Raw genomic sequence first — 26,874 nt, 5'->3', positions numbered from 1 at the left:
TCTTGTGGAAGGTGGAAGACATCTGCTAAATCTGGAACATATAGCATGAACACAAAACAAGGAACATAAATAAATGAGTTCTTGGTACATTTAAATTTATTATAGAATTGTCAAAAGTCCTAATGATAAAATTCTGTCACATTCCAGAATATTAGTTAAATCTTAAGAGCAAAGATAAGATTAAGAGGCAAAATAGACAGATTTTTTTAACAAATTATGGAATAAATGCTCTGTAAGGTCATAGCAATTTAATATAATAGGACATTATTGGCTGCACAATATTTGCAAAAGTTTCTTAACCTACGTCAAGGCAACAATAAAGTAGAGCTATTTAAAATGAGAAAGAAACCAGATGATGAAATAAGACTCAAGAATATAGGCAAATTATGTTGAGATTACATTTGTATACAAAGAAGGAGATAGCAATTTAATTAATTTAATTAATGACATGAGGACTGAAAATGAATGAGATTTGTAACAGTTTCCATGTATCTATATAATGTAGCCAAATAATAACCATACCAAAATCAATGTTTGTTTTATTTTTATGTTTTAGTAAAAGTCTACTTTATTAAATAATGTTTATTTTTAGAGATACCAAAATCAAGTTATTCTTTATTACAGAAAAAGATAGCCTAGAAAATGTAGTGAAGCAGTTAAAAACATCAAAGATCCTTTTATTTTATTTTTACTTTTTTCTTTTCTTTTTTTTCAAATATATATTTTGTATATCCATAAAAAATAAAAAATTCTTATTGATTTAAGATAAATTGTTAAGATTCTTTTGATATAATATTGTAAAAGGAAAACAGTTTTGTTTGCCCCTTTAAAATATCTGTCACCTGGACATTCCATGTCACATCTTCTTAAAAACAATAAACAGAGAGTCCAAAATAGAGTAATTCTTTTTAGGAACCACCTAGATTTAACAAATAACCTTATTGCAGTAGTATAATTTTAAAGAACTAAGTGCATTAAGTAGAATTTAAATCAGTCTGGAGTTTCCTGATCAGTATTAGTGAAGTAATCTGCATGATCAGATCATTTATTTTTTCCTGACAGAAGCTGGCTTTGCTTCAAATATTTTTTTTAATTTTTCAATTAACTGTGACTTAATCTCTCCCTTACTATAAAGTCTATTTATTTCTTGGGATGCAGAGACAAGTCAGTTGGCTGGAGCTCTGGCTTTATATGAGGGAACTCAGTGTTCAATCCTTGGCATTATATGGTTCTCTGAACATCAATACGTTTGGCCACAAAACTACTGAACATTTTTTTTCTCAACACTATTAGGATTTTTCTACTTTCTAAGTGGGATGCTGAATAAAGCTGATTAGATATTTAAATGTATTCATATATATTGCCAGAGGGATAATAGTATAGTCACTGGGGTGCTTGCCTTTGTATGCAGCCAACCCAAGTTCGATCCTCAGCACCCCATATGGTCCCCTGTGACCTGTCAGGAGTGATCACAGAGCAGATTCAGAAGTAAACCTTGAGAGTAGTCAGATGTGACCCCCAAAACAAACATCTACATATAGTGATATGAATTCTAACTTCAGCAATATAAATGCTGGCGATTTAAAGTTTAGGAGCAATTCTGGATCACATTCTCAAAATGCCAAGTGTCTATTGTTTTCTCGTTTCTTTTTTTCCCTCAAATATAGAAAGAATATTTAAAAGTTAAATTTTGATTATTAGTTCTGTATTTAGGTTTTCTGCACACATCATTCTGACACCAACCCCTCAAACATTGTGTCACCTTCACTCTATTCTGGTCTGAAGTCTCTCAACCTGCTCTTGCTTGGTTAGCACAGACCTCAAAGACTCTGTGAGTTTCCAGAGAAAGCATGAGGTTGGGGGCGGGGGGGGACATGAGGGACTCGAGCATTCAGTGCATTCAATGGTCAAGAGCCATTCTCCTGGCCAGTCCACGGCGACAGACATAAGAACTGGGGGAATGGAGAAACAGGGCTCCAGGCTGGTCAGCAGTTGGTATATTTCTCTCTCATCCTCAGCATAGTCCCATCTCTCCCTTTCAGCAGAATTGTAGTTGTAGTTTTGGCTGTACTCCTAGTCATCATAGTTCCATCATCCTAGTCTCCTCGTAGACCTCAAAGTCCTGTCTAGTCCTTCTTTCTAGTCTCACCCTCTCTTACCCCTCACAGCATAGTTATATATAACTTGTGAAGGCAGGGCTACACATAGGTGGGATTGTCATGACATACACATTGTAACAACAAAAAACAGAGGTAAAGCTACTCCTTCAGAAGAAGCTCTAGGAGATTAACTAAAGCACAAAATCTCATCTGAGAGTTCAGCACTTCAGATTACTAGGAGATCTGCTCAAGGGGGGATTCCATCCAGGTTGTATTGCTTTATCCTTGCTTCAGCTAGTAACCCATTTAAACAATCACAGCAAATTTACTTCTTGCTAATATTTCTAGTCATTTTGTATAGACACAGTAAGAGGCATATTAATCTAAACGGTTGGCTCTTCCTGGGGACATCGTGCTATATAGTCCAGACTACAGTCCTCAGGCCAAGTTACTCTTTCTAACACCTTTGGGTCTTTATTCACTTACATATTTTTGGGTGATTACAGAGTTTGTCCCATAACCATGCTTTTAACTTCTTATACTTATAGTGCTTAGCTTGTCCTCTTCTGATGCCAGGGTAGCTTACAGCTTGCCCTGGGTCCATCCTGCTCTTTTGTCGGGGCCCTCCTTTTGGAGGTGTCAGAAAGTAAGGTCAACTGAAACTTAAGTCTGGTAAATGTGATGGATGCCCTGGAGTAAATATTATTTGGAGTCAATTGACTCCCATGTTACAAAAGCATAACCATCAACTGCTTCCTGTATCTGTAGAAAAATGACATTGCTAAATCACGCAAATGACATAAAGGAAAGAGAAAAGCAATACAAGATGATTAGTGTTTTACGGAATTGGGTGTGCCTCAGGGGCACTGCTGTGTGAGTAACTCAATAAACCTAAGCTCCCTGAGGGCGAAATAAGGGCAACCCAATGATATCCAACAATTTGCTATTTGCTATATTTCTTTATGTCACACACATGAGAAGACCATGTTGTGTCTGTCCTTCTCTTTCGGTGTGGCTTCACTCAGCATGATATATTCTAGTTCCTTCCACCTAGTGAGAAATCACATGATTTCATATTTTCTAATAGTCAAGCAGTATTTATATATATATATACATATATATATATATATATATATATGCCTCTTGGGCTGGAGCAATAGCACAGTGGTAGGGCGTTTGCCTTACAAGCGGCCAACATGGCCGACCCGAGTTCGATTCCTCCACCCCTCTCGGAGAGCCCAGCAAGCTACCGAGAGTATCTTGCCCGCACGGCAGAGCCTGGCAAGCTACCCGTGACATATTCGATATGCCAAAACACAGTAAGAACAAATCTCATGATGGAGACATTACTGGAACTGCTCGAGCAAATCGATGAACAAGGGGAGGACTGTGACCGTGATATATGCCTCTTGGAGAGCCTGGCAAGCTACTGAGAGTATGCCGCTCACATAGCAGAGCCTGACAAACTCCCTGTGGCTTACTCACTATGCCAAAAACAGTAACAATAACAGGTTGCATTCCCCTGACCCTGAAAGAGCCTCCAATACGACAGCCTTGGGCAAGATGAGTAAGGAAAAGCTGCTAAAATCTCAGGGCTGGGATGAATGGAGACATTACCTGCACCCACTCGAGTAAATCAATGAACAACAGGATGACAGTGATACAGTAGGGTTTTTTTTGTAGCCATTTCACGTTTTCTTTATCTTTTATCTATTCCTGTCATGTTATTATCATCTGTATCACATATAGGAAATATAGTGAAGCAGTATCAGGAGCTCATTTTAATTAGGTCTTACGAGAGAAAGGCGACTGCAGGCTGAGCTGGTCTCCATGTGAGGGTCCCAGTGTCATCTAGCTAGGACCAGATATTATTGTGAAGCTCTGTCTTGGTCTTTCATAGCTAAAATAATGTTTAAGGTGAGTGTGTCTGACCCAAGAGAGATGTTAGCATATTCTTCAAATTGCAAGAACCCAGTAAATTCTCTTTTACTTCTTAACTTCAGAGTCCAGCTAAATTACTTTGCTTGTTTATCTGTTTTGGCAGTGAAAGAAATGGCATAGCATTGCTTAGATATTTGATTATTGTAGCATGTGTCTGTAGCAAGCCTGAGTTTCTCAAAATATTTTTTAAAGCATGATTGGGAGGCTGGGGAATCTTGAAATGAGGCGTTTCAATGTGAGAATGCTAGGTTGTAGTACTCATGGACTTTGTGGTATGGGGATTGGATTGGTTTCAGCAGCATACACGGTATAAGCTTTAACTCTTGTGCTCTCTCCCTCCTAGTTCTTCTCAAAGTAGCTTATCTACCATCAGTTCATCTGCAACAAAACTTTTTATTTTTTACTTCTATTATTATTTAAAAAAATTAAAATGTAGTGCTACCGGGCTAGTTTTTGTAATGTTTTACAAAAATGCAACTTGATTATTTTTTAAAAGGGAATTGATAGAACAAGAGATAGGAAGAAAACAGCAATAGCCTAATGCACCCTGGTCTATTCCTTGCCTGGGGAAAAAAACATGCCCTGATTTCCATTTTCACAATTTCTGGCAGTTTCAACAAATAGGCTTGATACTGCTTGTCTACCACCTACTGGAGAATAAGGGAAATCAAAAGAAGTGTCTAGTAATCTGATTCCTAAGCACTTGGAGACAGTGGAGCAGCTGTGGTGAAATACAAAGGGTTCTGCTCCAGTGGAGATGTGAGTTCCTACACAGACTGATTTAAACCCCAAAGCATACATGAAACTGTTGGAAATGGGGAAATCAGATAAACCAGAAGACTGTTGGAGCATGGAATGACCATTCTTGGCAGAAGTGGATTCTGGGCTTTAAGTCAGCCTTACAAATTTGACTTCCATTTTAATATCTCTATCAAAACCTTGCCCCAGATAAATTGTAAATCAATTGACCAAGGCAATTCACTTACCTTGAGTTAGATGTGTGTATGGTAATTTTGTCTTGAGAGAAGGAAAAGCAGGTTTACGGTTTCCTAACCATTTGGCAGACATAACACACACACACACACACACACACACACACACACACACATACCAGGTCACTGGCCAGTAATGTAGTTGCCACAGTAAATATTCTACGGCAATTTGTAGGAGACAGAAAAGAACCAGGGGCTGTAGCCTCCCAGTGGAAAAGAAACAAGCATTGCTAGATTGGCAGAACTTTCTCTAAGGTTTAATAGAATTTGTTCTAATGACAAGCAGGTCACCATAATTATTCCCACCTCTTTGTAGTTTTTCAATTGCCATTATTACCTCCTGTGGCAATTTATGAAAAAAAGTTGGCATAAAAATTAAGGTTACTGATTATTAGAACAAGATAAATATAGAGATAACAAATGTATTCAATTAAAGGTCTTGGCAAAATGACATTAAATAAACCACAAAACGAATCAACAGACAAAGCCATCTTACACAGATGTCTGAATTTGCATTCAGAAAGAAAAAATGTGGTGATTTTGACCAAATCAAAATACTCAGATGGAAGAGCCTGGTCCCATGAAAGTATTTACATCAAAAGATGGTGTAATTCAAAAAGGTAAATTCAATTTTTATACTCTTAACTCAAAGTCTCTTCATTAGTATGATTATCTTCCCAGTAAAATAGGAAGTTTAGATAAAAGTCAATGATTTGACCATTTTATTCACTAAAATATCTAATGTTAATTCCTAGATTAAAAGTGTCTGATATATACTCTTTTTAATTAAAGCAAATATGAGTCATAAAATATTTAATATATTCATGTAGAATAGAAATAAATAAGTAATAGAACAGTTAAAAAAACCATGAATACCTAAGAAAATAAAATAATAATCAGACCTTGAAGTTTTCAGGAATTTTCCTGATGATTTATTTTTATTTTAATAAGTTAAAATACGGCAATAACAAAATATGTGACTCCATAACTTTATTTTTCACTATTTTGAACCACACCTAGCTGTTTGTAGAGCTCTCTCTGCCTCTGTATTCAGGGAATCACATATGGCAATGCTATGGAATTAAATGCCATGCTGGAGATCCACGCAGGATTGGCCATATGTGAGGCAAATGCCTTCCTCATGATCCTATCTCTCCAGCCCCAGTAGAATTCTTTTAGTTATTAAAAAAAACTTTTTTTAAAATGATAAGTATATATAATATATATTATATTTTATCTGTACCTTTGACTTTACTGACATTTTGACTTCCTTCAGTTTATTCTCCCTTTTATTGCCTTCTTTTATCTCCCCTTTTAGTCATATCTTATTTTTCTCCATTTTGTTTAAAATTGCATCAGAATTATTCTTATGCTCATATCACATACTATTTGCTCACTGATAGATTTGGGAGCCCTAACACTGGCCAGAAGACAGAGTTGACAGAGATGAATAAAAGTGAAGGAAATAAGGAAAAGTTTATTGAGGTGTGCTCAAGAATGACACTCTAAGAATCTCTGATGAGGAGGGGCTAGAGCCACGTATTAGGAGTGACAAAGTGGGGTTTTCAAGTTGTCTGGGACGGGAAAGGGGAACAAAGACCAGTGGAATGGATACCTTTGGTTTGGCTCCTGTTATCTGTAGGGGGTCAATATGAAGGAGCATGGAACACAGTCTGGTGACTTCCTGTCGTCACATGGGCCATACGTCCTTAATGTTACAAGTATAGTGACTAACATTTGAATAAGTATTAGTAGAAAGTATATGTCTACTTAATCTCAAATCCCAGTTCTCTCAATTTTTAAAAATTTTTTGATACATGGTAGACATATACTAAATGCTTACTCCTTTGCTTCTTTCAACATGATACTATGAGCAATTACCATTTTTCCATCTTTTTTGCCAACAGTTCCTCTGGCATATAGTTATTATTCAAATATTATGATATTATTCTATCATGCTGGAAGAAGCAAATGTATAAACATTAACAATATATGATAAGTTTTAGAATAGGCTCAACGGAAAGTCTTTGGTTCTGGGAGCAGGGTAATCTTTGATTCAGGAAATGTCACTATTTCATCCACTCTCTGCCACCATTCAGTCCTAAGCAAACCTACCACTCACTCTTCCTTCAAATGGTCATAACCTTCAACACTGGGGCTCCTCCATCCTTATTCCATTTTGCTCTCCTCTGGACAGTTATACTTACGACAAAACAATTTCTTTAAACAATGGTCTTTTGTCCCATCAGAGAGAATTTAAAGATTTTCCGTTGAGCCTATTCTAAAACTTATCATATATTGTTAATGTTTATACGTTTGCTTCTTCCAGCATGATAGAATAATATCATAATATTTGAATAATAACTATATGCCAGAAGAACTGTTGGCAAAAAAGATGGAAAAATGGTAATTGCTCATAGTATCATGTTGAAAGAAGCAAAGGAGTAAGCATTTAGTATATGTCTACCATGTATCAAAAAATTTTTAAAAATTGAGAGAACTGGGATTTGAGATTAAGTAGACATATACTTTCTACTAATACTTATTCAAAAGTTAGTCACTATACTTGTAACATTAAGCCACTGTATTTGTAACATTAAGCCACATTAAAGCTTGGGGTGCACATTGAAAATTCTAATAAATAAATAAGAAATATTCGTTTAAATTCAAAAGATAAATAAAAGATATTAAATTCCAAATATAGTTCTTATTTTTTTATTCATTCATTTAAAAAAAACTTACACACCAACGTCATGAAAAAAAAAACACGTGGAATTGAAATTTACATGAGAAAGGATTTATAAGATAGCAAAAAAAACATTATTAACTGTGAATCTGTGTCTGTAATATGATCGACCATATCTCAGCTTGAGTAGAAATTATTTCACCACATAGCACGATCATTACTTTTGTATTTATCTCATTCTTTCTTGTATTTTCTGGACCTATTTCATTCTGTGCCAGTGCATCTGATTGGACTACAAAACATGAAATGTGTAGCTCTAAAACACAGCTGGAGCCAATACCATTCTTTAGCCAGCTGGCATGAGCCCTTGCTGTAGAAAACAGCTGACTTCTGTTTTGATAGAGTAAGCATTCCAACGTGTGCTGCTTGTAATTTATTCACCACCCAACAAACAAATTCGTTTAGAAAAAATATACATAAGCTATTGAGAGCAATTGGATTGATTGATAAGAAGTTTCCACTCTTTCCTGCTCCTTATGGTACTAAATATGATTCTGATGCTTTTATGTAAGTAATTTTCCTTTTAATTTATAATAAAATAAAATATTTTGTACTCCTTGATGGATTTTATCTTTAAATCACAACATAAATGATTTTTTTAAATTAACATTTTAGGTCTGAAACAATGGATAGAAAAGAAGCTAGAATAAATTGCTTTGTCATATATGTATGCATTTGTGTATGTCTATCATTCTATAATATCTATGTATATTGATATCTATCATCTATCCAGGTTCTATGCTAAGAATATTAGAAAACTTCAATGAAAATGTCACTCCAACTCTGTTCTCAAAAGAAAGATAGAAGACAAAAAGAAAGAGATAAGAGAGGGAGAGAGAGAGAGAGAGAGAGAGAGAGAGAGAGAAAGAGAGAGAGAGAAAGTAAAGTGACTGCCATAGAGGCAGGAGAAGTGAGGGAATGGAAACTGGGGACATTCGTGATGGGAAATGTACACTGCTGAAGGGCAGGTGTTGGGACAAAAATTTAAAGAATTAAAAAATATTTTTTAAAAATACCTTGTTCTCATTTGGCATTAATTCTAGCGAGATACACTTACACTTTCAGGCTCACTGAGGGCATAACTTGTTTCTAGGAGGCTTTAGAACTAGCCTGAATCTTTGGTTAGTGAGGTAAAACTTTTCACAGATCTTAGTGACTGTTCTTAACAATTTTTCATGCGAACCCCCTGACAAGGATATTTACTTCTGCAAGCCAATAAGGGAGAAATCTCTAGAGTAAGTTAGCTTGCAAAATGGACTGATAGATGCACAATAACATAATCATGAGAATAACATCATAGCTCCTACAAAAGACTGTATTGACTAAAAATAAATAAGTCATAAATCCCATTTACATCCAAACAAAAGTAATAAAGATATGATCACCAAGAGATAGAAAGCATAGGGCCCCCCTTTGAATATTGCATCAAATATATAATGAGTTAAAACTATTGAAAAATAAAACATCTGAGTTTGATAATGGCTTGTCTTCAAAGTTTCATAAAGTTTCTTGGAAAAGAAAATTACCATGAGTTTTATCCACATTCTCAGATTGGATGGTGGATCATGCTGGGCATAAAATATGGGTCCCTGAACAGAAGAGGCATGCACGACTCTCCACTGGGTGATCTCCCCAACAATTTTGTTTTTATGGTCATATATCCATCTGAGATTATATATGTGTTTTTTTTTTCATCATTCCTCGTATCCTCTGTCAGTATTTTGGTTTAAATATTTCCTTTGCCCTAAAGAAAATCCAAATCTTGATTACTATAATATTTTGTTTTTATTTATGTGGTTTTTATTAATTTATACCTACACTTTTTATTAATTTGTACCTCCACTACCTCCACTAACCAGCCGCTGCCATGCTCCAGGCCGCTTTCTGGATGCTCAGGCCAAGACTCACGCAGGAGCAAAGCCCCACAGAACCAGGTAAGTGGAACTTTGTGACCTTGGACTCCAGGCTCAATGGGACCCAGAAACAGAGATCCTCTGCCTGCTTCCACCAATGTCCGGTGACCCAGGAATTAAACCCAGAAGCCCTACCCTACCCTGCCTTACCTTCTTACGCAAATATCCAGTGCCGGAGGGATCACACCCAGAAGCCCCACCCTACTGGTACCAGATAAATACCTCAACAGCAGACCTCCACTACCTCCACTACCTCCATTACCTCCACTACCCAGCCACCCCCATGCTCCAGGCAGTGTCTGGACCACACGACACATCATAAGACACATTATACCCATCTTCCCTGATTACCACTCGACATTTGATGGGGTTCAAATATGGTTTGAACCATGGAAACATCCACAAGGGAAATTAGAGGCCGTGCTAAAAGCCTCTATTCTTCTCCGAGAGTCTTGCAAGTTACCGAGAGTATCCTGCTCACACGGCAGAGCCTGGCAAGCTATCACTGGCGTATTCCATATACCAAAACAAGTAAATGCAATGTGTCTCATTCCCATGACCCTGAAAGAGCCACCAATACAGCAGCATTAAGAAGAATGAGGAAGGAGAGGCTGATAAAATCCCAAGGCCAAACTAGGTTGCCAAAACTAACAAGGACTAAAATAACTGTCTGTACTTTCAATGCACGTAAACTGCCATCGGATGTATCCCTCGAGGATGTGATGATACAAGCACAAAAGATCAAGTACGACATGATTGGTTTGACTGAGACGAGAAGGCATCAACCACAACATGCCATTTTCGACAATGGAGAACAATGTGCCTCGGAACATGCAACAAAAGGGGCACAGGTGATGTTGGTGTCCTTGTCAACACAAACTTGGCCATGAGCATTAATACATTCAAATGCCAAACAACCCGAATCAGACGATTACACTTGAACAGATGTGGCTCACTGCCGGCAGTTTCTATCTTTGTTGTCTAGGCACCAACATCCAATTATGATGAAGAAGAAATTGAGAAGTTCTACATGGAGTTGGAGAAGTTCTATAAAGACCACACCTTCCACAAGACCATTGTCAGTGATTTTAATGCCAAGATAAGACCGAGAAGATCAGCCAAAGAACTCCACATTGGGACCCATGGCCTAGAATGGAACAAACAGGGTGAGAGACTGTCTTGAGTTCATCATGTTGACCAAGAACATCCTTGGTAACTCACAGTTCCAGAAGGCCGAATCTAAACACTGGACATGGAAGTGCCCCAGTGGATGGTTCAACAACAAAATTGACCACATCATATTCAATCCATATTCAATTCTTGGTCGACATGATGAGTTCAAGACAGTCTCTCACTCTGTTTGTTCCATTCTAGGCCATGGGTACCAATGTGGAGTTCTTTGGCTGATCTTCTTGGTCTTATCTTGGCATTAAAATCACTGACAATGATCTTGTGGAAGATCAAAAATTATGGGCTGGTCACGTAATGAGATTTAAAGACGACCGCTGGACTAGAACTGTTACCGACTGGATTCCACGGGATGTCAAATGACCGCATGGCCGCCCACCTACCAGATGGTCAGACTTCTTCATCAAGATAATGAATGATCAGATTGAGGCTCTTCATGTTCCTAGAGCAAACAGATGCCATTGGGCTACACTAGCACGCGACAGGGACAAATGGAGACGTTACTGGCGCCTGCTTGAGCAAATCAACAATTAATGGGAAGTTAAATGATTAAGTGATTAAATGATCATATTCAATTGACAGTTTTGCCTGACTGATTTCCCTCTTGTCCCAAAATTCCAAATAGGATCTGACCACATACAACAGTTATGTGTACCTAGGTGGAAAACTCAACATGACAAATGACCTGACACCTGAGTTGTACAGGAAGAAGAGAGCATCTTGGAACATCTTCAAGAGTTCGAAGAAATAGCTAAGAGGACAAAAACCTCCAGTTCCAGACACATCTCTTCTATTCCTCTGTTCTTCCTGCATTAACATACGCCTCAGAGACCTGGGCCCTACGAAAACAGTATAAGAACGCTATTTGGGTCTCCCAAAGAGGAATCAAAAGAACTATGCTTAGAGTATCATGCTTCACTCAAGTGAGAGAAAGAATCTGGATTTCTGACCTCCATCAACGATCAAGAATCAGGGACATTGTCTCATTTGCCAAGGTGTCAAAAATCAGATGGACTGGACATGTAATGCAATTTGGAGAGGAAAACTGGACTAGAGCCGTCACTGACTAGATTCCACAGGATATCAAAAGATCGCATGGCTGCCCACTTACGAGATGGTGACATTTCTTCATCAAGACACTGAATGATTGTTTTAAGGCTCTTCGTGTTCCTGGAGCAAGCAGACGCCATTGGGCTACACTAGCACGCGAGAGGGCGAGAGGGATGGATAGAGACATTACTGGCGCCTGCTCGAGCAAATCGATGAGTAACGGGATGTCAAGTGATCAAGTGATACAATATATAGTATCGTACTATTTCTTATTCTGTACTGTACTTGAGACTATAAAAAGGGATAACTAGAGTTTTCTATCTCCAATGTGAGTTTATAGCAATAAGGTGTCTGTCTAGAAACAGGAAAAAGACTCAATAATAAACCAAACGATAACCCACTGATATCAGAATTCTCAGCCTGTAGAATTTTCACCAATTAAAATTTATTCTGATCCGTAGTCAGACACGCTATCCATTGCGCCACTGGCCCGCAGACAATTTATTATTTAGACCACTATGTCTTGTTGCCACTATCATCTTAGCCAGACAAGAAACTTCCTTAATATATATATATATATACATATATATATTTGCTTTTTGGGTCACACCCGGTGATGCTCAGGGGTTACTCCTGGCTCATGCACTCAGGAATCACTCCTGGCGGTGCTCGGGGGACCATATGGGATGCTGGGAATCGAACCTGTGTTGGCCATGTTGGCTGCGTGCAAGGCAAATGCCCTACTCGCTGTGCTATCGCTCCAGCACAAAATTTCCTTAATATTTTTGGTTCATAAGAAATCTGATTTGTCCACGGTCAGTTTCAACAATGGCTTTGATGAATTAGGACTCTTCCCCAAATTCAACAAGCTATAGGACCAGAAGGCAAAACCAAAGATATAAATAGGTTATTGGGTAATTTAAGTCACTTTTAGTTTCACTCATTATAGTTTCCTTAATTCTGCATAAGTAAAATGTGCCATGCATTGGTTGCTAAGTTTTTATCGACATCATATTCCCTATCTTGTTAAAAGGACAATTCCCTGCTTGAATCAAAACTACTGAGTTTTCTTTTGATAAAACCTGCCACAAACAAACTGAGAGTCATTCTACAAGTTGAGAAGTAGATGATGAATCGAAAAATCTTGGGTCATTGGTGGAATGAAGAAGACATCCTGGTGTGGGTTGTGATGTTGGAATCATGTGCAGTCTATCTTGAACAGTTTTGTAAACCTCAGAGTCTGAACAAAAAATATACATAAAAATTGTAAAGCCTCTTAAATCAATATATATTTTAATTTATTACATATTTTGGGTTATTGCATACATTTCAATATAATACAATTTTAGTATACAATATTATTATTAAAAACAAATATTTTCATTTGTTTTTCAATTGGGGCACTTTTCCCCATTCTTTTACATAGTCAACTGCTTCTTCTGTGTATGAGACATATCATTAAGGACAATTACATAGATATGAACACATTTCTTTGAGAATACATGGTAAGGTAAATTTAATCAAGAGCAAAGCAATGTAGATATGACATTGCAATGGTTGAAATAATCTTGAAAAACTTCAAATGATAATACCAACAGTACTTTGTAAGATACCAATAAAGCATATTCAGATTATTTATTTGCAAGAGGATGAAAGTTTGCCTCCTCAATGTATACAATCATTTACCAAGTCTACTGTAATAATGTTAACCTAGAAACTTGATATTGCTCTCTGCTATCTTCTAGTTTAATGCTCAACAAAGGTTGTAGCCAGATTAGAATTGGATATATGAAAATATATCATTTTAACTCATACCTATACTATATTTCTGTTATGACCAGAGTAGATGGCCAAAGAAGATTATAATAGAGTGTATTTTTCATCATATCTAAATAATAATTAAAAGTAGAAATCCTCAAGTACTGCCCAAACCAAAAGGATATCTTTATACACAGGTACTTTTCAGAGCTCATTGTCACCAAGCTAATGTACTTATTCTAAATAAGTTTCGCTGATTAAGTGCTTAAGCCATAACTTAAATACCACCCTCAGGACCTACTCTTTTGCTAGCAAAATAAACAACATGTTGTACTGCAGTTATTTATTTATTTTTTTTGCCAAACCTATTGATGCTCAGGGTTTACTTCTAGCTCTGTGCTCAGCGATATCTCCTGACAATGCTTGGGGGGACCATATGGAGTTCCAGGGGTCAAACCTGAGCCAGCCGTATGCAACACAAGCACACTACTCATTGTAATATCACTATACTGTTCTTAATTGTACCTTCTAGAAAAATTTCTATTCACTGCTGTCATGCAGAATCATATGTCATTCAGAAGTTATGTGGCTCCATGTTACTATCTTCTTTTTTGTAAAAAGAAATAATCTTAAGTGTTGACTTTGAAGGGCATTGAAAATAATTGGGGATTAATTGATATAAAAAATTGTGTGCCTTATGTCAAATAAACTTTTCTTTTAATCACAGGAAGGTGCAACAAGAACTCAATTAATTATTTGATGTATCAAATAACTACCCAGTTGATAATGGGCAATGCAATATAATTGATGTACCAGATTTAGCACTGAATTTCTACTGCAGCACAGTTATAATTCCTGAGATTCTTCTAAAGATACTTATTGATATAAAAGGACATGACTTTTCTCAAACACACTACATGTATGGATTGTGATTTTCCCAGTGGGGTTTCAGAGAAGATTCAAACAGCGTTCTTATTATTTGTTATAGATTCTTTAAAACCATTTTGTCTGCTGGATCAGAATTGTGAAATAGCTTAAATCACATACTGAACCTGATACAGTATTTACTTTCTTCATCCAATTTCCAAACCTGACACGTAAGTACAACGACATCATCCAAATGTTTGCTATGTTAAACACAAAATTCAAAAGGACACACCAAGTTTTCATACTGAGTGTTGTAATTGAGTGAAACCGTCTGTCTTTTACTTTAAAGAGGACTTGCTTAAAAACCACTATACTTCTAAAAAATTGAACACTAGTATTTTCATATAAAATAAATAGTGATGCTTTAAATTCCAAATTAATTGCATAATTCCATATTATACAACAGCATCATGTGCCTTTGTTTTTCCTGCCTACAGAGTTATCAAAGTAACTTGTTTCTCTGCAGATCACAATATAATATAAAACATGAAGGATAGTTGGTATAGTTATGAGTGAAAGCATAATACCTATTATTTTAGGAGAGTAAATTGGAAAGCAAGCAAAAGTTATGAAGGTAAGTAATGTTATGGTAATTACAGAAAATCTATGCCTTTTTTCAGTCACAAAGTACAGCATCATGACTTTTTTTGATGGTCAGACTACCCTATGAAGTTTACAATATCACATCGTTCCTTTCAGTTGTGTTTTTTTTAAATTATGTATTTTTTCTTAATCAAAGAAATAAAATTACTAACCTCAGACTGTTAACATTTTTTGAAAAGGGTAGGATAATTTGTGTTTTTCTATTGAAACTTATGTTAGTTTTTTTCTTACTATTTTATAAAACATAGAGGATGAACTGTGAAATGCTCTGTTAAGTTCTACTTGATTTTTCCTACTTTCACTAGTGTAATTAAGGGTTATAGGGTTTGTGCTATGATAGCCTTCAGTGCATTTTCTCTAACTATATATTTATGAACCCAGGCACCAACAGAAGTCGTTGAATCATCCACCACATGAACTATGACTGTTAATACTGTCACTCTCAGTGATCACAAAATTTATTCCTATGAAACAACAAACCATCCTAGAAAATATTTCTTTATTATTTCTTCATTTTCTAGTCACTTTATAAATGGCTCCAAGCACTTCTAGAGAAGAATTGGGATAAAATGTCAGAATGTGTGGATGTACATAAGTGCACACATTTATGTATGTACACATATATCCACTTATGTTTGTGTCTATGAGGCATAGGATTTAGCCTTGAAAGGGAATTTTCCTACCTTCGAAGAACTTGGATTTCTTTCTGACCTCACAAATATTAATCTGAATAATTTGATTTAGAGCAAGTACTTGTCATGACTTTCTTGCAGAGATAGGAGATTGCCTTAAGACTATCACTAAATCTTTCTGCTTTTATTACCCATTCTGAAAATTAGAAATTAAAGGTCCTTCATTTACGTTTTATTTTTTGTTTTTTAAGATCCCTAGCTCAGTTAGAAACAAATTACACTGTAGCCTTTATAATCAATGTGATTTTCATATTAATCACACTTGAATGAATCTACTTTTTATTATGCAGACTTTACTCTCCACTGGTCCTCCAGCATAATGTACTCATAAGTAGATTCAAAACTTTGCAGCCAATGCAGTTCCAAGGAACATGCACTTAGTAGGACTTAGGGTTTGTTGTAATGCTCCCTTTTCACTGTCTTATAAATTTTAATAAGTTTTAAAGAACGTAGTGGCATCCTTTTTTGTACCAAGGACTGCAAATTAAATAGCATGTTTGGTGCTGGCAGTAATAATGTGTATAATTCTGTTCTCAGTGAATGCCAGGTCATTACTATCACATTTCTTCCAGCAACGATCTCATCTATCCTTGTTTTACTCATAGGTGATCATTTTGCTTAAACGATTTCATTTGATTTTACACTTTCTTTTGATATAACTGTAAAAAAACTATCAAGTCTCTCCAGATCCTGTCTTCTCATTTTGTTTATATAACTTCTCACCTCATCTCAAAATGTGTTAACTTTTCCTGCGTTTTAGTCATGAAAATATTGACTCACTTGTTCCTGTACTTTTATGGAAGTATATTTATATTTTCAAATCATGTTAATAACAGTTGTTGAAAAATTAAATAATTTAGTTTTCCTGGTGGACATCACTATAAATTACCTAAAAATACTAACACCAAAGGTAACATAATATGCACTTCCATTGTAATCTGTAGTGAACAAGTGTTTAATTCTAGTTTTATCATTTCTAGGGACAAGACACTGAGATCTGCCCTTAGTCTGTAGGTTTCCAGAGTTATTATATTTCTTGGAAATAGTCTTCTTAACAGAAGTCTGTTTGTCTGTCCTCCCATCATTCATTGATTTGCTGGAGCGGGCACCAGTAATGTCTCACAACAAATTGTAAGAAATTTTGTTACTGTTTTTGGCATATTGAATACATCACGGGTAGTTTTCCAGGCTTTGCCATGCAAGCGAGATACTCTCAGTAGCTTGCTGGGCTCTCTGAGAGGGGCAGAGGAATCGAACCCACGTTGGTCGTGTGCAAGGCAAATGCCCTACCCACTGTGCTATTGCCCCAGCAGCCCCTTAACAGAAACATGAAGGGTAATTTTATTTAATTTTGTTTTGTTATTGATAAAATTTATAAGATTTATAAAATTTTATAAATTTGATTTGGGCCGGAGCAATAGCACAGCAGATAGGGCATTTATCTTGCACGTGGCCAACCTTGGTTCGATACCTCTGTCCCTCTCGGAGAGCCAAGCAAGCTACCGAGAGTATCCCACCCACACAGCAGAGCCTGGCAAGCTCCCCATGGAGTATTCGATATGCCAAAAATAGTAACAACAAGGGTCACAATGGAGATGTTACTGGTGCTCACTCAAGCAAATCAATGAACAATGGGAGGACAGTGCTACAGTGCTACTTTTATAAATACGACTATTGGGTTATACTTGTGTACTGATTTATTTGGGAATTAAAGCAAATACAATAATCAAAGGAAAATTTTTCTTCAAATTTTTGTTAGGGATTGTGTTACTTTTGTTATTTCGGGGGTGGGGGGATGGGCATACTTAGCCATGTTCAGGATTTACTCCTGGTTTTGTGATCAGGAGTTATTCCTGTTGCTCCTCAGGACACCATATTCAGTGCCATGGATCTAGTTGATAGCTTTGTGCGAGTATGTGTGTCCTAAACCTTGCATTATCACTTCAGATCACTCCAGGCAGGGGATCGTGTATCTAGTTGTCTAAAATGTAAAAGATACAGCTAAATCAGTATCAATGCTAATTTATCATTAGCCAAATTACTTTTTTTCCCAAGCCCCTCAAAGTCTAGAATTCTCTCCACTATAATATATAAATTATTTTTAATAAATTAAATAATAAAAATTATATTGGAAAATATTACATATAAGTATGACATTCGCTTTGTGTCTACATTCATTAAAATCAAAGTCACATGAAATGGAAAGGAAACTAATTAGAATAAAACTAGCCTTATTTGAAATTGTTTTAAATTTAATTTTATTTGAGGAAGCCAGGGAACAATTCATTAATAGAAAATTGTTATGGCCTGATTTTGAACATTTACAGATATGTTTTCTCCCACTATCTGCATAAGTGAGAAATGGATAAATCTGGAAAATCATTAATTCTGCCAGAATGAGAATATTGCAAAGTGTAAGTGGCTACCTATCCACCATCCCAGTCTCTAAAGAAATGTGTCGCAAACATTGATGCCCAGCTAGTTTAAGAACAGTAATGGACATTTCTGTTCTCTTATTTTAGAAAGAGAATGAGAATATTGCAAGTGAGTAATTACCCTAGAAACAAAACACATGATATTGAAATATATCTTGGTTGCAATTATAGGTTTGTCATATTTTGTACCACAGTGCTTTAGGATTGAGGTAGCAATAGTAAAGTTCAGACTTTACAGAATCTGCTGATGCATGCATCATTCCGTAGTTGATATGTGTGATCTTGATTTTCAGGCCAAATATTTTATATGCCTTATATGACTGATTTCTTTTTTTTTTTTGCTTGCCTAGTAACCCATAGCTGAAGACCAATGCCTTGCAAGACATTATTCCATTTTAAACATTATTCTAAGTATAGGAAGAAAACAATCAAAAATTTATAAACAATCTCTGCTCTCAGTGTTTAGTACAAACAAACTATGGCAAATATAACAATTAAAATACAATATTGGAACATTGTATCACTGAAACCCAATCATGAACAACCTTGTAACAGTATATCTCATGGTGATTCAAAAAAATAATAAAATAAAATAAAATATTTTAAATAGATTACACATTACCTGACCTGGAGAGATAATGTAGAGTCTAAGGTGCTTGTCTTGCCTGCAGCCAATATTTGTTCCAATCCTGGCACCATATATGGACCCAGCACTGCCAGGAGTAATAGAGCCCAGATTAAACACTGAGCACAGCCAGGTGTGTAGGATAACATTGGTTTGCACTTCTTCCCTGGCTGAAGGGATTTTGAGTTTGTTGATTGCTCTCCCAACCTGTCAATTATCTTTGTCTCCTGGTCAGATTTTATTGACTTGTAAATATTGTTTTTCTCTTCTCCTTAATGTCCTTTGCATGGTTAGTTACTTCAGAACAATTACTTTTTGTATGGATACAGGAAAACAGTTAAAAAGATAAGCTTGTAATTTGGGAGTGAATTGACTCCAGATAATATTACCTCTTGGACATCTGCTCTCTCTATTTAAGCCTCAGTTTCCCTTACTTCCTAAATCCCCAAAATCAGGGTCTCGAGGAGGGACTGGATGGATCCAGGGAAAGCTGTGAGCTACCCTGGCATCCAAATGTGCCAGGCCAAAGTGCCAGAATACTTAACTATAAGTTAAGAGAAAGGCCATGGAAAAATTTCAACATAATCCAAAAAGTCATAACTAGATTGAGACCCTGCTAGAGTTAGGAATGATTAATCCAGCTTGAGCACTGTCATCTGAATCTGTGACAAGATGTCCACAAGAGAGTTTCCCTACAAGCCTAACTGTGTCTATTACTGTGTCCGTAAAGAATGGCAAATGTTAGGAAGTAGAATCAAGATGTTAATTAAGTTACTGGTCTAAGGAGAAGAGAAACACACCTTAAGTGCTGTTTTGTCCTCCTAGGCTGTAGGTGGTAAGGAAGGCTTGATAAACATGTTGATTGTGCTTTCTGGAGGAGCTGTGGTTATGAGAAGTGTGGTTAGAGAAGAAGTGGTTAAAGTGGTGTCAGCAGGGAGAGTGGGGGACAGAGTTGCAAGGAGATTACACAGGAGACTGGGAGAGAGAGTTGTAGATAGAGTTAGAGAGAGAGTTGGAGAAAGTTGTGGAGCAAGTTGGGGAGAGAGTTGTGGATAAAGTTTGGGAGAGATGAGAGATGGAATCAACAGCAACTGATCACCAACCAACTTGGCCCTTGTTCCTTCTTCCTTGGGCTAAGGCGACAGCTCTCCTGGGTCTGGAAGTGATTCGAGAGCACGGAATGAGGGAGGCGAGAGAGAACTGCCCAGAGAGCCTGCAAACACCCGTTAACATGTGAGTGCTCATAGTGCCACCTGAAACAAAAGGTGTGGTACAATAACCAAAATTTTAAAATGTATTGCATTTGTTACAAGGAAATAATTCAAATGTGGGAGTAACATCAAAAAGTTGATTTAAGTGTTTTCCTATGTAAGAAGTTTGTAAACTTTGTACTTAATTTAAAATGTATAAATGTACATATAGATTTTATTTGTTTTCTTCCATGGTGCCATTGAACCCAAGGCCTCACTCATGTCAGGGATTCATTCTCTCTCTCAGAGTCACAGCTTTAGCCACAAACTTGTTTTTAATGAGCTATTCCTTGAAGCAGCAGATATCATTTTTGCTTCTTCAGAGTTTTTCTATTCCTGCACAGTCTCATACATTGACCTTTTTTTTTTCTAAGATGTTGTACTCTTTCAAAGAGTGAAGCTGAAGTGTGCAATTAAGAGCAATGAAGCACAAAATTGCTCATGCAAGAAATATCATTTTCCTTGTGCATCTGAAAATAAGGGATTTATGCTGCCCAATCATAAGATAACCAGTAGGATAAGGGCACACAATCATGGGAAACCTATCATTACATTTTAACAAATTCAGCAGCTAGTTTGGAACTTACATTTATAAACGAAGAAGCAGCCACATACTCATATGCCTTTCTCCTTACTATATGTATATTATTAGTCCTGCATTCTGGCTTTAGACCATTTGTCTATTCATGCACTATGCATCGTAAATTTTTGTTCAAGAGCGATTACTAACATGTGAGAGAAAACTTTTGATTCTTTCAAGATTTAGTTAAAGACTAAGGGTGGAAAGGAATGGGCTAGAAGCCAGTAAATCTTTTTTTTTTTTCGTTTCTAATCTGCAATCTGTTTAAAGTTTGCCAGATTCAATAGCTGAACTGGGAGTAGAGCCCAGTCTAGACTCTGATCCACTAGACAACGGTATTTTCCATATTAAACAGCTGCATCCTCAATTGCTCTTCATTTAAAAACACAATTGAAGTATTCCCAGTCTCAGTCCCCAACATTTTCTAGATATAGTCCTTATTATTAAAAGCTTAATGCCACAATTATGGATTACCAGTACCACAATCTTTTGCCCTCTCTTCTTTCAAAATCTTCCTCTGGCTCACAGACAGGTCTGTTCCATATATCCCTGAGCTTTCATTTCATGGATTTCAATTTTGTTTCAGTATTATACCAAATATGAACTCTTTTATCCTATTTTTTTAGCCACAAATAGACATTTTGGTATTATTTATTCAACCCAACTTCCCCTTCCCTTACCTTCGTTGTTCCTATAATGACTGGGCTCTCTCTCTTTCTCTCTCTCTCTCTCTCTCTCTCTCTCTCTCTCTCCCTCTCAACACGCACAAACACACACACATGCACACAAACATTGCAGTGCACATGTGCTCATCCTCACATTCTAATAGCAATTCTCATGTTCTGATTGTAATGTTCTCTGTGGTCTGTAGGATGGCCCTGGAATCACTCCCGGCCATGTTGCTACCATGTCTTTTACTTATCTTGCTCACACGCCTTTTAACTGCAGAGCTTTCCAGGTGTTGCACACTTTAGTTGTGGTGCAGACACATGCTGGCTAACTGCCATACATGAGGCCTAGGTCACCCTGAAGTCTCAGGCACATGAGCAGGATGTGCTCAGTTTGTGTGAGATTCATTGAAGATGATATAGAGAATTTTGTGCTTGTACTACAGGCACTTTTTCCACTGACTGAATATTCAGTTTATTCTGAATATTCTCTTACTGATTGATCACTTGATCACTTGATCACTTGACATACCGTTACTCATCAATTTGCTCGAGTGGGCACCAGTAATGTCTCAATTTGTCCCTGTGGCATGCTAGTGTAGTCCAATGGTATCTACTTATTCTAGGAACATGGAGAGCCTTAAACCAATCATTCAGGGTCTTGACGAAGAAGTCTGACAATCTCGTAGGTGGGCAGCCATGTGATCTTTTGATATCCTGTGGAATCCAGTCAGTAATGGCTCTAGTCCAGTGGTCATCTCCAAATCTCATTACGTGTCCAGCCCATCTGATTTTCAATGCCTTGGCAAATGAGAAAGCGTCCCTGATTCTTAATCATTGATGGAGGTCAGAACTCTGGATTCTTTCTTTACTTTGAGTGAAGTGGGTTACTCCAAGCATAGCTCTTTCAGTTCCTCTTTGGGAGACCCGAATAGCGTTCTCATCCTGTTTTCGTAGAGCCCAGGTCTATGAGGCATATGTTAGTGCAGGAAGAACAGTGGAATAGAAGAGATGTTCCGGGAGCCAGAGATTCTTTGTCCTCTTACTATTTCTTTAAAACTCTTGAAGGTGTTGCAAGCCACTCTATTCCTCCTGCACAACTCAGGTGCCAGGTCATTCATCATGTTGACTTTTCGACCAAGGTACATATAACTGTTGCCTTCGGAGATGTCTGTTCCATTGAGAGCAAATGGAATGCCTGGAACGAAACTGTTTCTCATAAACATTGTCTTCGTGAGATTTAGCTGTAGTCCAACCTTTCCAAACTCATGTTAGAAGTCGGCCAGCATTTATACTGCGTGGCTGATGTTTGGTGTTATTAGAATGATGTCATCAGCAAAGCAGAAGTGGTGTAGTTGCCAACCGACTATCTTGACTTCCATTCCTTCCCATTCCAGTTGTCACATGCCGTTCTTGAGGGTGGCACTGAAGAGTTTCAGTGAAATGGTATCGCCCTGCCGAACCCCTCTCTTTTTTTTCCCCCTTTATTTTATTTTTTTAAAGTTGTAGATTTACAATTTTTTGTGCTTTGGTTTCAATTATACAATGATCAGATACCCATCCCTCCACCAGTGCCCATTTTCCACCACCATGGATAATATCCCTCCCACCCCCATCCCCCCATCCCCCCTGTCTCTGTGGCAGGGCAATCCCCTGTGTTCTCTCTCTCCTTTTGGGTGTTGTGGTCTGCAAAAGAGGCATTGAGTGGCAAACATGTTCAGTCCATAGTCTACTTTCGACATGCATCTCCCCTCCTGGGAGGATCCTCCAAACACCCTTTATTTGGTGCTCCCTTCTCTATCTGAACTGCCCTTTCCTCTAGGATACCTGGCTGGCCTCTAAGTTATGGAGTAATCCTCCTGGTGCTGATCTCAGCTATTCTTGGGTATTAATCTCATACTTTGTTACTTTATATCCCCCAGATGAATGCAATCTTTCTATGTCTATCCCTCTCTTTCTGACTCATTTCGCTTAGCATGATACTTTCCATATTGTACCACTTGTATGTAAAGTTCATGACTTCATCTTTTCTAACAGCTACATAGTACTCCATTGTGTAGATGTACCAAAGTTTCTTTAACCAGTCATCTGTTCTTGGGCATTCAGGTTTCTTCCAGTTTCTGGCTATTGTAAAGAGTGCTGCAATGAACAAACAAGTGCAGATGTCACTTCGACTATACATTTTTCCCTCTCTGGGATATATTCCCAGGAGTGGTATTGCTGGGTCAAATGGGAGCTCAATTTCTAATTTTTTGAGAATCGTCCATACTGTTTTCCAGAAGGGCTGAACCAGTGGACATTCCCACCAACAGTGAAGGAGTGTCCCTTTCTCGCCACATCCACGCCAGCATCGGTTGCTTTTGTTCTTTTGAATGTGGGCTAGTCTCTGAGGTGTGAGATGGTATCTCATTGTGGTTTTGATCTGCATCTCCCTGACGATTAATGATGTAGAGCATTTTCTCATGTGCTTTTTTGCCATTCGGATTTCTTCTTTGAGAAAGTTTCTGTTCATTTCATTGCCCCATTTTTGGATGGGGTTGGATGTTTTCTTCTTGTGGAGTTTAACCAGTATTCTGTATATCCTGGATATCAACCCCTTGTCAGATGTGTATTCGGTGAATATCCTTTCCCATTCTGTAGACTGTCTTTGTATTTTGGTCACTGTTTCTTTGGAGGTGCAGAAGCTTCTTAGTTTAAGACCGAACCCCTCTCTTGACATCAATGATCACTTCCCTGTAGAATGGTGAGATCCTGGGAGTGAATCCATAATACAGCTCACAGAGAATCCTGATGTATTGAGTTTGAAGACCCTGTTTGGATAGGGCTTCGATGACTGCTTCAGTCTCAACAGAATCAAAGGCCTTCTTTAAATCAATGAACGTTAGACAGAGCAACACCTTGAACACCCAAGAAAACTCAATTAGCTTGGTTATCGTGTGGATATGGTCAATCGTGCTGAATCCTTTGCAGAACCCAGCATGTTCACATGGTTTTTCTTCATCTAGTGTTCTGCCAATCCTATTCCAAATGACTCGTGTGAACGTCTTGTAAATGACAGACAATAGGCAGTTTGGGACACAGTTGCCAAAGTCATGGATGTCTCTCTTCTTGTGCAGTAGTACAGTCCTGCTGGTTTTCCATTGGGACGGAACCTTGCATTCAGACAGATAGTTTGTGAAGAGCCGAGACAGAATACTAATGAGTACCAATGGCAGATTCTTCAGGTGTTCAGGTGAGACCTTGTCTGGGCCTGGTGCTGTTTGCTTGTTTATCGACAAAATAGGATTTTAGATTCGGAAGGGAGAACACTGGAAACAACCTATCCTGTGAAATTTGGTATGTGGGCAGGTGGACGTGGCTATCAAAGAGATCCGAGTAGAAGTCATGGATAATCTTCTCCATTGCCCTTCTCGAAGATGTGATAGATCCATTAGGATGTCAGAGTGTAGTCATCTTGGTCTTGTAGTTGGCAAGGGACAGGCAGGCATTGCGAATGCTTTTCTTGGCTTCTGCCGCATCTGCCAGCACTGCTGCTCTTCTCTCTTTGAGGTCTTCCTTTATCATTTTTCTGCACTGTTTTGCAAGCTCAGACATTCATTTGGAGTTGCCTGAGGCTTGCGCCAAGCCACTTTGGTGAATAAGCTCAAGAGTTTTTGAAGACAGTTTTTTTTTTTTTTTGTGGCTATCTCTCTCGGCATTCGTCACACAATCATAGAGGTGCTGAACCAGTAGATCATATTCCTCGTCAATGTCGTCAATGACAGCATCTTCCTATGTTGCCTCAATAGTGCCAAAGAGCTCCCAGTTGGTGGTCATCCTGGGAGTTCTCTTCTTAATCTTTGCAGCCCATTCTCCTCACTCCATGAAGTAGAATTTTGCAAGAAGGAGACATTGGTCTGATACCGTTTGGAATTTTGGGACAACAGTGACATCGGTCAGGCAAAACTGTTGATTGAATATGATGTGGTCAGTTTTGTTGAGGAAATGTTCACCGGGAGACTCCCAAGTTCAATGTTTAGATTCAGCCTTCTGGAACTGTGAGTTACCATGGATGGTCTTATTCGACATGATGAACTCTGAAAGTCTCTCAACCTGTTTGTTCCATTCTAGGCCATGGGTCCCTATGTGCAGTTCTTTGGCTGATATTCTCGATCCTATATTGGCTTTAAAATCACCGACAATGATCTTGCAGAAGGTGTGGTCTTCTTTATAGCACTTCTCCAGCTCTATGTAGAACTTCTCAATTTCTACTCATTATAATTGGATGTGGTGTGTAGACAACGAAAATAGAAACTGCCGGCAGTGAGACACATCTATTCAAGTGTAATCATCTGATGTGGGTTGTTAGGCATTTGAATGAATCAATGCTTATGGCCAAGTTCGTGTTGACAATGACAACAACACCACCGACGCCTCTTTTGTCGCATGTTCCAAGGAATAATTTTTCTCCAGTGTCGAAAACAGTGTGATATGATTGATGCCTCTCATCTGGGTCAGACCATTGATGTCGTACTTGATCTTTTGAACTTGTACCATCAGGTTCCTTGATGGATGCATCCGATGCCAGCGTATGTACATTGAAAGTACAGACAGTCATTTTTGTCTTTCTTCATTTTAACAGCCTAGTTCAGCCTTGAGATTTTATCAGCCTCTCCTTCCTCATCCTTCCTAACGGTCCCATATTGTTGACTCTTTCAGGATCAGGTGAATGAGACCCATTGTATTTACTGGTTTTGGCATATCAGATATGCCAGGGGTAGCTTGCCAGGTTCTGCCTTGCAGGTGGGATACTCTCAGTAGCTTGCCAGGCCTTCTGAGAGGGATAGAGGCTTTTAGGTCAGCCTGTAATCACCCCTGTAGGTGTTCCCATAGTTCAAACCTTATTTGAACTCTATCAAATTTTGGTGCAGCAATCTTGGAAGATGGGTATTAAGTGTCTTATTATGTGTCTGGAAACCATCCTGGAGCATGGCGGTGACTGGGTAGTGGAGGTAGTAGAGGTCTGCTGGCGAGATATTTATCTGGTCCCAGTAGGGTGGGTCTTCTGTGCGTAATCCCTGGATTGTCGCAGTTGGTGGAAGTAGACAGGGCACTACTTCCACTACCCAGCCTCCACCATGCTCCAAGATGCTTTCCAGATGCTGGGGCTGAAACACGCACAAGTGAAGTCCCACAGAGCCAGGTAAGCGGAACTCTGGGACCTTGGACTCCAGGCTCAACAGACCCGGGAATAGAGATCCTCTGCCTGCTCCAACCAACCTCAGGTGACCAAGGGATTAAAAAATCAGGAGCCCAACCCTATTTCTGATTATTAGAGAACAAATAGAACACACTTGTACTAAGAGTTTGGAGAAATACATTGGGGGAAGTTATATACTAAATTCCTATCATTTTAAGTATCTTTTAG

The 26,874-nt window shown here is 37.9% G+C and overlaps 1 pseudogene; it reads right to left on the bottom strand.

Annotated features, from left to right (window-relative positions):
• Window positions 1-26,003, bottom strand: part of LOC130034028 (uncharacterized) — a 51,842-nt pseudogene extending 25,839 nt beyond the window's left edge.
• Window positions 26,004-26,874: the final 871 nt, after the last annotated feature.

This window comes from Sorex fumeus, unplaced genomic scaffold (assembly GCF_029834395.1).
Source record: "Sorex fumeus unplaced genomic scaffold, SorFum_2.1 ptg000055l, whole genome shotgun sequence".
NCBI lineage: Eukaryota > Metazoa > Chordata > Mammalia > Eulipotyphla > Soricidae > Sorex > Sorex fumeus.
Note: the sequence above shows the minus strand (reverse complement) of the source record. Positions and strands in the feature narration are given on the sequence as shown.